This window comes from Mirounga angustirostris, unplaced genomic scaffold (assembly GCF_029215605.1).
Source record: "Mirounga angustirostris isolate CCGP_5_RB_7025 unplaced genomic scaffold, mMirAng1.0.hap1 SCAF_7, whole genome shotgun sequence".
Lineage (NCBI taxonomy): Eukaryota > Metazoa > Chordata > Mammalia > Carnivora > Phocidae > Mirounga > Mirounga angustirostris.
In genome coordinates, this window is record NW_026991715.1 from 106,544,600 (window position 1) to 106,557,821 (window position 13,222).

A 13,222-nucleotide genomic window follows, 5' to 3' on the forward strand; every position below is an offset into this window, starting at 1 on the left:
TCCACCAGAATGGACCATGTGGCTTATCCTGAACAGGCTGGAAGTGAAGAGTTGGACAGGAATGCTCCACTGATCCCGTGGTCAAACCTTCTGGCTCCAAACCCCACTGCAGCCCCTTGGTACTTCTTTTAATGGATCGCCTGTCCATAAAATAAAGCCATAGGTTAGGCGCAGCCCCAACGCTGACAGCAGCAAGCCTCAGAGTGGTTCGTGGAGAGGAGAGGCAGAGCCATGCCGGATGGAGGGGAACCACACGGCGTGGGAGGCTGGGCCACAAAGTACAGATGCAGAACTCTACCTATTTCAATAGCTTATAGCAGGCTCATCAATATCACAGAGTACACAGCAGAACCCACCAAACACTTTATGTGCTGCCGGGATGATCCTAGGGCTGGGGGAGACCGAAGGGAATGGTTACCTCCTTAAGGAGCCTTTCTGACTCTCTTATCCCCTACCCAAATTCACTTCCTCCTTTGCCCCTACTTTTGTGGCATCCATAATGCTTTATTACACCTTTTACCACATCTTCTCTCCTGCCCTAAATGACAAATTCCTTGAGGGCAGGAGGTGTGTCTAACTCACACCCAGCTCCCAAGCACAGTTTCAAGCACATATTTGTAGCTACATAAAGATTTATTCAATGAGTAGGGGCGCCTGGGTGGCTCAGTAGGTTAAGCATCTGCCTTTGGCTCAGGTCAAGATTCCAGTGTCCTGGGATCAAGCCCTGGGTCGGGTGGGGTTCCCTGCTCAGCAGGGAGCCCAATTCTCTCTCTGCCCCTCTCCCTGCTCGTGCTTCCCCCCCGCTCAAATAAACAAAAATCTTTTTTAAAAAAGTTAAAAAAAAAAAAAGATTTATTCAATGAGTAGATGGCCAGTGAGCCCAAGACATCAAGAAAGCCATTGCTATGTCTAAGATACCAGGATTTTAAAAGTAGGGAGGAGGAAAAGGAATATAAATAGCAAAAAACCTGTTTATATTTTAGAAGGAACTCCATCAAAATTGTTCAAATAGTTAACATGTGGGCACTTAAAGTGAAAAGTTTCAATATTTTGTAAACAGTTATCTCTGAAATAAACTTCCTTCTCTCACCGTATGACCTGATTTCACTCATCCTTCAAGGTCGCTCCCCTCTAGGATGTAATTGCTCCTTCCAGTGCTGGTGAGGCTGTGAAATCGGAACCCTCAGACACTGCCAGTAGGAAAGTAAAATAGTGTGGTACCTTGGGAAGCTGTAGCAGTTCCTCAAATTTTAGAACACAGAGTAACCATGTGACCCAGCAATTGCACTCCTCGGTCCATCAGCAGTACCCCTCTTCTGACACGTGCTGCGTGGGAAGGGTGGCAAGTACCGATACTTCCTCTTCCTATGTCAGGGCCACTGTTACTAATTGATAATGGCTTTATTTCTCAGTGAGTCCACAGGCAGCCTCAGAATCCTCCTCAGGAATTACAGAGCTCCAGCTGGCCACCAGCCATCAATCTGCATTTGCCCATGAAAGAAAACACGGATGCCCTTCCTCGCGTAGAATGATGCACACATGTGTAGCCTCCACGAGGTGAGAGGCCATTTCTTAGCCATCGCTGAAAACCTGAGAGACCTTAGCAGAGTGCTGGAGACAGATTACGCACTGAGGAAGTAGCAGATGAATGCGTGACCACATCTGAATCCCCTGATGACACAGGAGAAATGAGATGACCTGAATTGGCCATGTCTTCATTTCAAGCTTTCCCATTCCTTCTCCTTCACTATTGACAACACAGATAACTTAAATCAACATGGAATATGCAGTCATATCCATAAACTGTCTATACAATTACTTACTTAATATTTTGTCTAAAAAGACTTACCATTTTTCACTTAATACATTTTAGAAGGAAGCTCATATTACAATCCCTAACAGAGAACTAGTATCACTTGCCATAAAAAAGGGAAACTATAAAAACAATGAAAACAATGGGTATTATCTGAAAATCATCTCACATCACCATTGATATGCTCAGAAGAGGTGGTTTACCTGGTGAGAGTGGGATGAAGAACTAGTTAGAATCCTGACTGCCACTCTGCTGGCTGTGTGACCTTGGGAAGTTGGCATCATGTTTCTGAGCCTCACCTTCCTCATCTCTGATATGAGGAATAATAATAGTTCCTACGTCAGGGGCGCCTGGGTGGCTCAGTTGGTTAAGCGACCACCTTCGGCTCAGGTCATGATCCCCTCTCCCCGCTCATGCTGTTTCTCTCTTCTCTCTCTCTCAAATACATAAATAAAATCTTTAAAAAAAAAGTAGTTCCTACGTCATAGGGTTTGAAAACGAAATGAGTTGATCCATGTAAACAGCTTGCTAGATAGAGAATGCTCAAAAAAATTTCCCCAACAAAACCAAATCCAGCAATGTATAAAAAGGATTATATATCATGACAAAGTGAGATTTATCCCAGGAATGTATGACTGTTTCAACAATAACATCCAAAAATCAATTAATGCAATAAACCATAGCATAGAATAAAGGACAAATCCCACAGGGTCATCTCAGTATATGCAGAAAGAACAATGGACAAAATCTCACACTCCTTTGTGACAAAAACACTCGACAAACTAGGAACAGAAGGGTACTTCCTCAGCCTGATAATGGACAGCTAAAACAAAACAAAACAAAATCCACAGCCAATATCAGACTTAATGGTAAAAGACTGAATGCTTTCCTAAAATTAGGAAGAAGACAAGGATGTCTGCTCTCTCCATTTCTAGTCAACATTGTATTGGAGGTTCTAGCCATGGTAATTAGGCAAGAAAATGAAATAAATGGTATCCATGTTAGAAAGGAAGGAGTAAAACTATCTCTATGTGCAGATGCTTAATCTTCTATGTAGAAAATCCTTATGAAACCCACTAAAAACTATTAGAATGAACAAATATATTTAGCAAGGCTGCAGGATGTATCAACATACGAATATCAATTGTATCTCTATACACTTGCAATGCTCGATCAAAAAATGAAATCAGGAAAATAATTCTATTTACAACAGCATCACAAATAATACAATATTTAGGAATAAATTTGGCAAAAAAGATCATAAAATGTATACTCTGAAAACTATAAAACATTGTCAAAAAAATTAAAGAAGACACAAATAAATGGAAAGACATCCCATTTTCATAGATTGGAAGACTTAATATTGTTAAGATGGCAGCACTCTCTGAGTTTATACAGATCCAATGTGATCCCCATCAAAATTCCAGCTGGTGTCTGTGAGGAAATTAACAAGCTAATCCTAAAATTCACACGGAAATTCAGAACAATCCCCAAAAAGAACAAAATTGGAGGACACCCACTTCCCAATTTTAAAACTTACTACAAGGCTACAGTAATCAAAAGAGTGTGAGGGGGCGCCTGTGTTGCTCAGTCATTGAGTGTCTGCCTTCAGCTCGGGTCATGATCTCAGGGTCCTGGGGTTGAGCCCCTTATCAGGCTCCCTGCTCGGCGGGAAGCCTGCTTCTCCCTCTCCCACTCCCCCTGCCTCTCTCGCTCTCTCTCTCTCTGTCAAATAAATAAATAAATAAAATCTTAAAAAAATAAGTGTGGTATTGGTATAAAGATATAAAACAGAATTGAAAATAAAAAATAAACCCTCATATTTATGGTCAATTGATTTTTGACAAGGGCACCAAAACAATTCAGTGGGGAAAGGATACTCTTCAACAAATGGTGCTGGGACAACTGGATATCCACATGTGAAAGAATGAAAGTGGACTTCTACCCCACACCACACAACAAATTAACTCAAAATGGATCAAAGACCTAAATGTAAAAGCCAAAACAATAAAACTCTTAGAAGAAAACACAGGAGTAAATCTTTGTGACTCTGGAACATGTAATGACATGAAAAGTACAAGCAATGAAATAAAAAAAGATAAGCATCTATTCGATTTTATTAGCTGTCTATTAATAGACAACATCACAATTAAATTTAAAACTTTGGTATCTCAGAAAACATCATCAAGAAAGTGAAAAAAAAATCCACAGGATGGAAGAGACTATCTGCAAGTCATCTGCTATTTATATAGAATATATAAAGAATTCTTAAAATCCAATAACAGAAAGGCAACCCAATCTTTAAAATGGGCAAACAATAGGAACAGACCTTGCTCCAAAGAAGATAGACAAATGGACAAATAAGCACATAAAAATTATTAATTATATCATTAGCCATTAGGGAAATGCAAATCAAAATCACAGTGAATTATCACTTCACATCCATTAGAACAGCTATAATCAAAAAGACAGATAATAACAAATGTTGGTGAGGATGTGAAATTGGAACCCCCAAACTCTGCTGGAAGGAAGGTAAAAATAGTGCAGCAACTTTGGGAAACACTTTGGCAGTCCCTCCAAGTTTTAAACATAGGGTTACCATCCGATGAAGCAATCCCACTCCTGGGTATAATCCCAAGAGAACTGAAAATACACGTCCACACAAAAACTTGTACATGAATGTTCACAGCACCATTGTTTGTAATAGCCAGAAAGTAGAATTGACTCAAATGTCCATCAGCTGATGAATGGGTAAATAAAACATGGTATATCCATGCTATGGAATATTATTCAGCCATATAAAAGAATGAGGTAGAGACACATGCCACAACATGGATGGACTTTGAAAATCTGCTAAGTGAAAGAAGCATAATATGCTTTTTAAAGGAAATGTCCAGGGTGGGCAAATCAAGAGAGACATTAAGTCATTCGTGGTTGCCTAAGCTTGGGGTGGAGACTTCGGGAAATAGGTGGTGCTGCTAAAGGGCATGAAGGTTCTTCTTTTGGGGGTGACAAAAATGTTATAAACTCAATCACGATGACGGTTGCACAACTCTGTGAATATACTAAAAATTACGAAGTGTATGTTTTAAATGGGTGAACTGCAGAATGTGGGAATAAATAAAGTCGTTACCAAAAAATGTTCCTGTGCGCATGAGTACTTGGGGATGCTTTGGGTATATATACATAAGCAGGAGTGGTACAAAGAGAGAGGGAGCTGGAGTAGGAGCTTGGCGAGTTTGGGAATCATGCCGCTGCCCTGGACAAGCAGAGACTATGTTGAATAAAAATCACCTGAGGAAATGGGAGAGAACCAGAGTGTGACAGAGACATCCCAGGATCCCATGGAGCAGGCCCTAGACTGCAGGACGAGCTGGACCACCATGCGGCAGGGCCCAAACCAGCCCCCCCAGCCCCCCCAGGCTTCGTTGCACTGCCATCTGTTGAGTTGGGGTGGGGGGAGCTGCCCCACCCTGGAGGGGGTACTTCTCAGACAGCAACAGCCTCTGAGGTGGGGGGATGGGCTTTGAGGTTTAGAATGAGAAGAAGACCGGTTTGTAGTACTCCTCCCTAGCTCTCTTTCTGCTTGGAGGACGGGGAGGCTGAGAGACAAGATGGACCAGTGCAAGGTCACTTGGCTAGTTAGGGGTGGAGCTGGGGTTAACACTGTAACTTCCCCGGAAGATAGGAGGATCTGACACGGTAACAGATATGACAGAGCTGTAAAAAAAAAAAAAAAAAGAAAAAAGAGTAACATTAAATAGGAAGGGAGAAAATTCTAATTCTGCAATAAAACAAAAAAGCCATGTAGGAAAGGAGATAAATCAAAGGACATTACCTAGCTCTCTTGTGATCATCATTTACACGTCTTAATAACGTAGATGCTTTAAACATGATTTAGGTTAAAACAGAGCTCTCGCTATATTGGGAGATGGGGACAGGGGAGGGAGGCGGATGGTATAAGAAAGCGGAGCGTTCATCTGTCACTGCAGGAAGTAAACAGACAATGCATAGAACAGATAAATCAAGAAACGGCAGCGTAAGCATATCCTTGAGAGATCTGGAGGCAAGGGCCAGGAGAACCAGTGAATTAGAAGTGACGGCCTCTCTGGGGAGGTGGGCACTGGATGGTTGTTTTCATTATGTGTCTTTCAATACTATTTGATCTTTTGAAGGCATGCATTGCTTTGATGGGAATTTTTAAATTTACTTTAAAAGACAATAACCCAAGGCCTCCTTCCTAGCATCTCTGATGACATCTGGCCAGTCCCCAGCACTGTCTTTGGGCAGTCTGTGCGACCTAACTCCCTCACTGCGGGTCTTCTGGGACAGAGGCCCCAACCCCAGCAGCTTCTCTCCACACAAGGGACGTGAGGTCAGAGCAGAGAAGTCCATGTCTTGGGCCTCTGGAGGAGGCCTACCCTCCTGGTTGTTTACAGCAAAGAAAAAGACCCTGGCAGGGTTAGAGACCTTGCCACCACTGCTCCTTTATTCAGCTGCTTCCTGTGTTGTCAGGGTTGAGGGGGCCTTTCCGTTGATAAACCAACAGGGCCGATCCCATCCTCTTGCGGGGGGAGAGGGGGGGTCATGCCACCGAGGGCAGCTTGCCAGCTTGCCGATCTGCTCCCGATGGGGCCTATGACAAGCCAGCACGGGAGGGGCGCCAATGTGACCTCTATCTGGGGAAAGGAGCTGCGTCTCAGAAGCACCTGCTCAAACTCAAGAAGGGAAGCCAGCCACCCTGCCTCTGCTGTGGAAACAGAGAGCGAGATGGCAGGTTCAGCCGCCAGAGTGTGCAGGCCTGTTTCATGAGGTTGCAACTCGACTGTGGCTCGCTCTGAAGACTGGAATCCCATCTTCACTCACTCTAAAAAGGCCATTTCCCTGTCTGTAAAATAGGGAGGTTGGCCGGGCAGTGGTTCTCAACCGTGACATCAAAACATCCATTGTGAAGGTTCTTGTGCACAATTTTTACCAGTAACAGTTTAAGTAGTGAGGTTTGCAAACAGGTACTTTTATTATGTGTTTGGTAGGGTTCCAAGCGCCCCCACGCTATCACTGCTTGCGTGTATATCTCTTTCCCTGAGCAGGAGAAAATGGGGGTAGGGTGGGAAGGGGGCTGGCTGTGGGTGTGGTGTGTTGAGCCTGTCAATATTGTCCATCATATTACTAAAAAAGTAAAGAGAGCAAACCCAAAAACAACCAGCTAAGAATCACTGGACTTGAGCCTCTCGCAGGGCCCTTCCAACTCAAAAAAAAAAAAAAAAAAAAAATGACATTGACAGCAGATGGACCCTCCAGGCAAAGGGTTTCCTTCAAGACCGCGGTTCTCCAACATGGACAATCACAATGGCCAGGATGTATGAGGTGCCATTAACCTGCCCATGGACATTCTTGCCTTTGCTCCAACTCCCTCCACTCTCCAGTAGACTGTCCTCTCCCCTTCTCGAATCCTATGCTTGACCACTGTCAAGGCCCAATTCAAGATAGGCCTCCACCATGAAGGTCTGACCAGCCAAACTCGACCAAACCTTCATTTCTCTGGATTCTGAAAGTGTTCAGTCTAAGAGTCCACAATTTCCTACTGCATTATAAATTGCTTTATGTTTCACTAATTCTTTGGATCACCAAAAACAGGAATAGTCGGGGCGCCTGGGTGGCTCAGTTGGTTAAGCGACTGCCTTCGGCTCAGGTCATGATCCCAGGGTCCTGGGATCGAGTCCCACATCGGGCTCCCGGCTCAGTGGGGAGCCTGCTTCTCCCTCCGACCCTCTCCTCTCTCATGCTGTTTCTCTCTCGCTCGCTCTCTAATAAATAAATAAAATCTTTAAAAAAAAAACAAAAAACAGGAATAGTCATCTTTTTTTTTTGAGTTTGACCCAGAGCCCTAGTAAAGATCAGGGCACATGCTACATATTATTTACTTAATAAGCACTACATGAACAACTTGTTGAATGCATTAGCGAGTGGCCCAAATTCATGTCTTCTGGTAAAAAAAAAAATGTTTTTTAATTTAAAACATTATGGTCCTCTAAGGTCTCACATCTAAATCAGCCTTATTGCTATAAGACTCTGAGGGGACTTCCTTAGAACATTCTGTCATACCGATTAACCCTTAAAACGCAGGTCCTTATTTCTCTTTCCCACATGAAGGTGTAACATACCTCAAGGTTGATGGCTGACCCCTAGTCCTGAATTCTTTTCTCACCATTCATACCTTGCCAAAATCAGTCTTAAGGAATCACAATTTAAAAGCACAAACTGACTATCTTTCTCAGGTATCCCTTCACTTAACCCTGAGTCACTGAGTATCTTCTACGAGGGTCAGCCTTGCAGATTCTCTGGTCTCAGTAACGTTAGACAATCCTCTCATTCATCCCCCAGCTGATTTCTTATTCCACCCAGAGGCAGCTGTTCCAAACCCCCGGAAGTCTCCTGAACTTTCCTAACCAGTCCACCACCTTTCCTTTCTGCAGAGGACATCATCTCCTCCCTTATTTAGAAGACAGAGACCATACAACATGGACATACTAAACATCCCTCTATCCCACGAAGAGATTAAAGTCTGAGAACCATGGCTCTAAGATGACCTAACGATGATGCAAACACACAATCAAAAGGCCTATTGATGAAGTCATCACTGGGTCCTTCTTGGGTATCTCTCCAGAAGGTCATGTTTACTTTCTTCTCTCCTTGCACTATCTCTGAGTTGCTGTGAGTCTATCAAAATGCCACTCAGCCAGAAGGGTCCCTGCAAGACATTCTGCCTGAACCCAAGCTCTGCCTTCTCAAAACAATCTCTTTCAAGGATGTGTACCCAGTTGGTTTCTTCTTTCGTTGCCAGGGCCCAAGAAGTATGGCTTGAATGGTCATCCTTTGAGGCATACCACACAGAGCCCTTGACATAATGGCCATGGCTAGGAAGCCAATATCCAAACTCTGCATCCTGGGAGGCGTCCCACACCCACTGACTGAAATCTGAAGTGTCTTTGTACAGACAAGGCCATCCAGAGGCCTTGACAGACTCTGTGAATCACAAAGTGCCTTTCAGTTTCCCCTTGGCTTCAATGTTACAGAGAGGCTACAGATTTGTCTTCCTAAATTGACACACAATATATAATTAATAAATTGTTCCTTTAGGAATAAAGGGCAGGCATCCAAAAGAGCCACACATTCAGAAACCTCTTTCTCTTCTCTGTTTCCATGGTCTTTTCTTCTAAGACTGGGATTTATAGACATTATCTCATCTGCAGGCTCCTGCGGCAACAGGTAGGTAACAAGCTGGGCAAGCTGCTTTCCCTTGGCCAATTTTTAAAGTCAGAGAGGTAGTGGAGGATTTAAAGGCACACAGCAAGTCAAGGATAAATCCTGTGTCCGAAGGCCACAGGCTCTGCTCCGTCTGCCTGGGAAGTGAAGCGTGCCCTTAACATTTTTGGCTGATTGCAAAATGCTAAATGCACACAGAAAGAAAGTTCCTTCCTGACCTCTGTTTGTGTGTTGAAATGTGAGAACTACCTCTGGGCTTCTGCTCAGTGTATTCCCTCCCCTTCTTTCTGCCTACTCAAGTTATATCCACCTTCAGTGAGCTACTCAAGAGCACTTCCTATCTGAAGGCCTTACTGATACCACGTCTTATCACTCTTTGGGCTACCTTTTGCAGGGAAACCTGCAGGGGCTAGGTTTCTTGGTCACAAAGCCAACTCCCCTGGGAAAAGCCAAATCCAGGAAGGCTCTGGAGGTAGAGGGGTTGGGAAGAGCTATGGGTTGACTACACACATGAGCCATATTCTTAAGGATTATATAATTAATACATTAAGAGAATAAATACATAAATATAATAGCACTTTGGGGCGCCTGGGTGGCTCGGCCGTTAAGCGTCTGCCTTCGGCTCAGGTTATGATCCCAGGGTCCTGGGATCGAGCCCCGCATCGGGCTCCCTGCTCCATGGGAAGCCTGCTTCTCCCTCTCTCACTCCCCCTCTTGTGTTCCCTCTCTCTCTGTGACTCTGTCAAATAAATAAGATCTTTAAAAAAAATAGCACTTCACTATGTGCTAGACCCTCAACACGTTCATGCATCCCTCACTTATAAAGAGCACCCAATGAAGGACCAGCTCCTTCCCTACCCCTGCTGGCCTCCCAGTCACTGTCCAGCATGCTCCACTACCAAAACAGGGTCTATCCTCTAGACCCTAGACATGGGTTTGCTCCTCAGAACGACGAGACCAAAGGCCTATTACAAAGGCTCCAATGAGGTGACTGATGTCTGGTTTTGTCAACTACAAGTGAATAATTAATACTTGCTGATAAAGAAATAGACTCATTGTTATGGTGGCCACATGGAGGCTACAAAAGTCCATTTTGTGAAGCTCTTGGTAGAACCCTGGGGCCAGCAGCAGCCAAAAGAAACCTCTCTGAGTGATAGTGTAGGCTGATCCTCAAATGTGGGGACCAGAGCCCTGTACTGTTTTCTAGGAGTGCTGTTTCCAATGCTAATTAGCTTGTTGCCTATTCATCACCTCATTCAGCTTGCTGGTCAGTGACAGCAGTGGAGGCCCACTGAACTCCCAAGAGGCCACAATTTATCAGAAGGGACATGGAGTGTTCTCCTGGGGCTCTTTTCCATATTTTAAATTCATGTCTTCCTTTTCTGGGCCAGCCTCTGACTTGATTTGAGAAAAACCCTCCAACCCTACTGGATCATATATCCCATTCTTGGCCTAATGCCTAAAGCAAGTTTTTCCTTTTCCACTTTCAGCAGGGACGGAACAAGGCAGGCTTGGGTGCCTCCAGAACTGGTCAGAACTGGCCAGGAAATATAATAAAGAAGCTTAGTGAGCAGAGAGCTAATGCCCCCAGCCAGAGGCTCAGTGTGCAGAACTAGGCAGAAGCACCAGCTTTGTAAGCAACAACACACTCTTCTTGTGGCCTAGTAACTGCCCAGGCAGATGGCAGCCAGTGCCAGTGAGTGACTCTCTATAGGAAAGTTTCACCCTCCCTGCAAGCGGATACGCGGTGCTCCACACACAGCTTCCAGTGACAGTAACCCCTGGATGGTTACACATACACACGCTCCTACGGTATTTCTGCCCCGGCAGCAAACAGAGCTGCCAGCTGCCAGATACTGTCATTTCAGTGAGCTGTTCCCCAAAATTGCTACCCAGTTCCCCGTTCCCGCTTGCAGCCCACTGCCTGAAATTCCACCATTAGAGATATCAAATATGTTGACTTAAAGCTTTGTTTTCCATTCAAATGCCTCCCGGCCTGTTTCCTTTCCAGTTAAATGACTTCTAAAGGACCTGCTCTGCACTGACTGGCAAACTCTTTTGTATTTAGCTCTTAAAAGATAAACGTGTTCATTGGCTCCTTTCTTGAAAATAATTTTTGACACAGGAGAATGGGGGAAGCACAGAACATGGAGGTGGAGGTGGGAGGCCTCAGGGAGAGCCACAGAGAAGGTCTTACGGTGCTGAAAACTGCCTTCATGGCCTTTGCAATCTTGTTCAGGGATATGGACCTAGAATTTTGCTCCCCAACATCTGTAATCTCTGGGGTTACCAGCATTGCTTACAACAGGGCCTGTGCCCAAGATTAAGTAAGGTAAGACACACTGCCCTAAGGGGGACACAGGTAGAAGGTAGAAAAGATCAGTATGAGAACGAGCACTCCCCTAATTTGTCCCTCATGCCTGCAGGACCACCCCAGTCTCCTCACCCATGCCAGGAAGGCACGGGCACCTGGGAGCTAGCAGGAAAAGATCCTTGACACCTTCTCGTCCTAGCTGGAAGGGGAGCAGATGGCCCATCAGCCCTAGGTGAGTGTTTCTGCTGAGCTGGAGATACTAGGCAAGCAGAGGTCAAAGTCAGATTCCCTGAGCTGGGAGGGCCAGGGCAGTGCCAGTGTCCCTTCCTGCCAGGTTCTCCTCTGTACAGAGAACCATACTCCTGTCCGACCATGCTTCCTGCCCCCACCCCCACCCCCAAACAGAGAGCACCCCCTTCTCTTCCTTCTCACCCATCCATCGAAGGGGAGGGCTGTCCCGAAAAGCAGAAGCTACAACAGACAGGTAGGCAATCTTTCCGGTTCTCCAGAGCTCAAGAAAATCCAACCTTTTCCCGGGGAGTCAGCCCACTCACCCCCTTCCCCCTGTCCTCCCCCGCCCACAGCCAGCCAGGAGGGAGAGTGATGCTAGTGTAGGCCAGAAGGCTTCAAAGCGGGTCAGACTTGCCTCCTCCCTCATTAAAACCCCCACCCCCAAACACTGGCGCTTCGGCCCTCGCCCCACCCATCTCACGTTCACCGCAGGGCGCTGTGCGCCCCAGGCGTCTGCCAGGCGGGCCCACGCGGCTCTCGCTGGCCCTGGAGGAGGTGATGGTGGCCGCGGCGGCAGAGGCGGCGGCCGGCGCTCTGCAATACCTGGGCTCGGGGATGTCGCCGCCGCTGGGCTCGCGGCCGCTGCAGGTGTCTCCGGTGCTCGGGATTAGCGCCGGTTCCTCTCCGGCCCGCGGCTCCGGCCCAGGCCGCGCACCTGCTGCTGCCGCTGCCGCTGCCGCCGCCGCGCCCGAGCTGCGTCGAGTGTCCGCGCCTCCTCGCAGGGGGTCCGCGCCGCCGGGCTCGGAGTGGGCCGAAGGGGGAAGGGGACCGCGCAGGGCCTGGACCCCAGCCTCCAGGGGCTTCGGCCCCCCCCCCCCAGGCCGCGCTAGCCGGGGCGCCGCGCCGAGCGCCCCCCTCGGGCTGGGAGAACGGGCGCCGGCCCCTTGCGCATCCTCACGGCCGCATGGACGTCCCCCGCAGCATCCCGGTCCCCACGCCGGCCCCGAGGCCTGCGAGCGCCGCTTACCTGGGTCTGCGGCAGGTCCAGGGGAGCAGCCCAAGGCTACGGCTGGGCCCCGCGCCGGGGCGCAGGATGCTCTGCCAGGCTCCGCTCCGCTCCGCCGACCGCGGCGGTCGGCCCCGCCCCCGGCCCCGCCCCCGCCGGTCGCGGCTCCTCCCCCGCGCGCGGTGCCCGCCCCTCTGCCGCCGCGGCTGTCACACAAAGAGCAGGAAATGGCTGCGGCGAGGGGCTCTCGGTGCTCCCCTCTACGCGGCCGGCGCATCCCCGACCTGCATCCCGGCTGCTGCCCCAGGACAGCCAGCCGCGCTGCCCGGGGCTGCTGCCCCCGGGTCTCGCATGCCTGGAGCCACCCCTGCAGCAGAGGGAAGGCGGAAGCTTTGGGCTCGGTTCGGCTCTCATCGATCTCACGTTTTTTCCAAGTGCTCATTTAGCTACCTAATATTTATTGAGCAGCTGTTTTGTTCCGAGCCCCGTGCCATAAGCTGAGTGTGCACTGGTGTACTGCCCTTTGGGAGCTTATTATCTACCAGGAGAGACAGGGCGTCAATTAACCTAGTAATGTGCAGTTACAGCTGGA

At 47.5% G+C, this 13,222-nt stretch overlaps 1 protein-coding gene across 1 annotated transcript in view; it reads right to left on the bottom strand.

The window, feature by feature from the left end:
- The window catches only part of CYFIP2 (cytoplasmic FMR1 interacting protein 2), a 129,060-nt gene extending 116,313 nt beyond the window's left edge, over positions 1 to 12,747 (bottom strand). The window contains exon 1 of the mRNA XM_064596609.1: positions 12,652 to 12,747. The gene's annotated coding sequence lies outside the window, so the exon portion shown is untranslated. The remainder of the gene's footprint in view (positions 1 to 12,651) is intronic.
- Between the last annotated feature and the right edge of the window lie 475 nt (positions 12,748 to 13,222).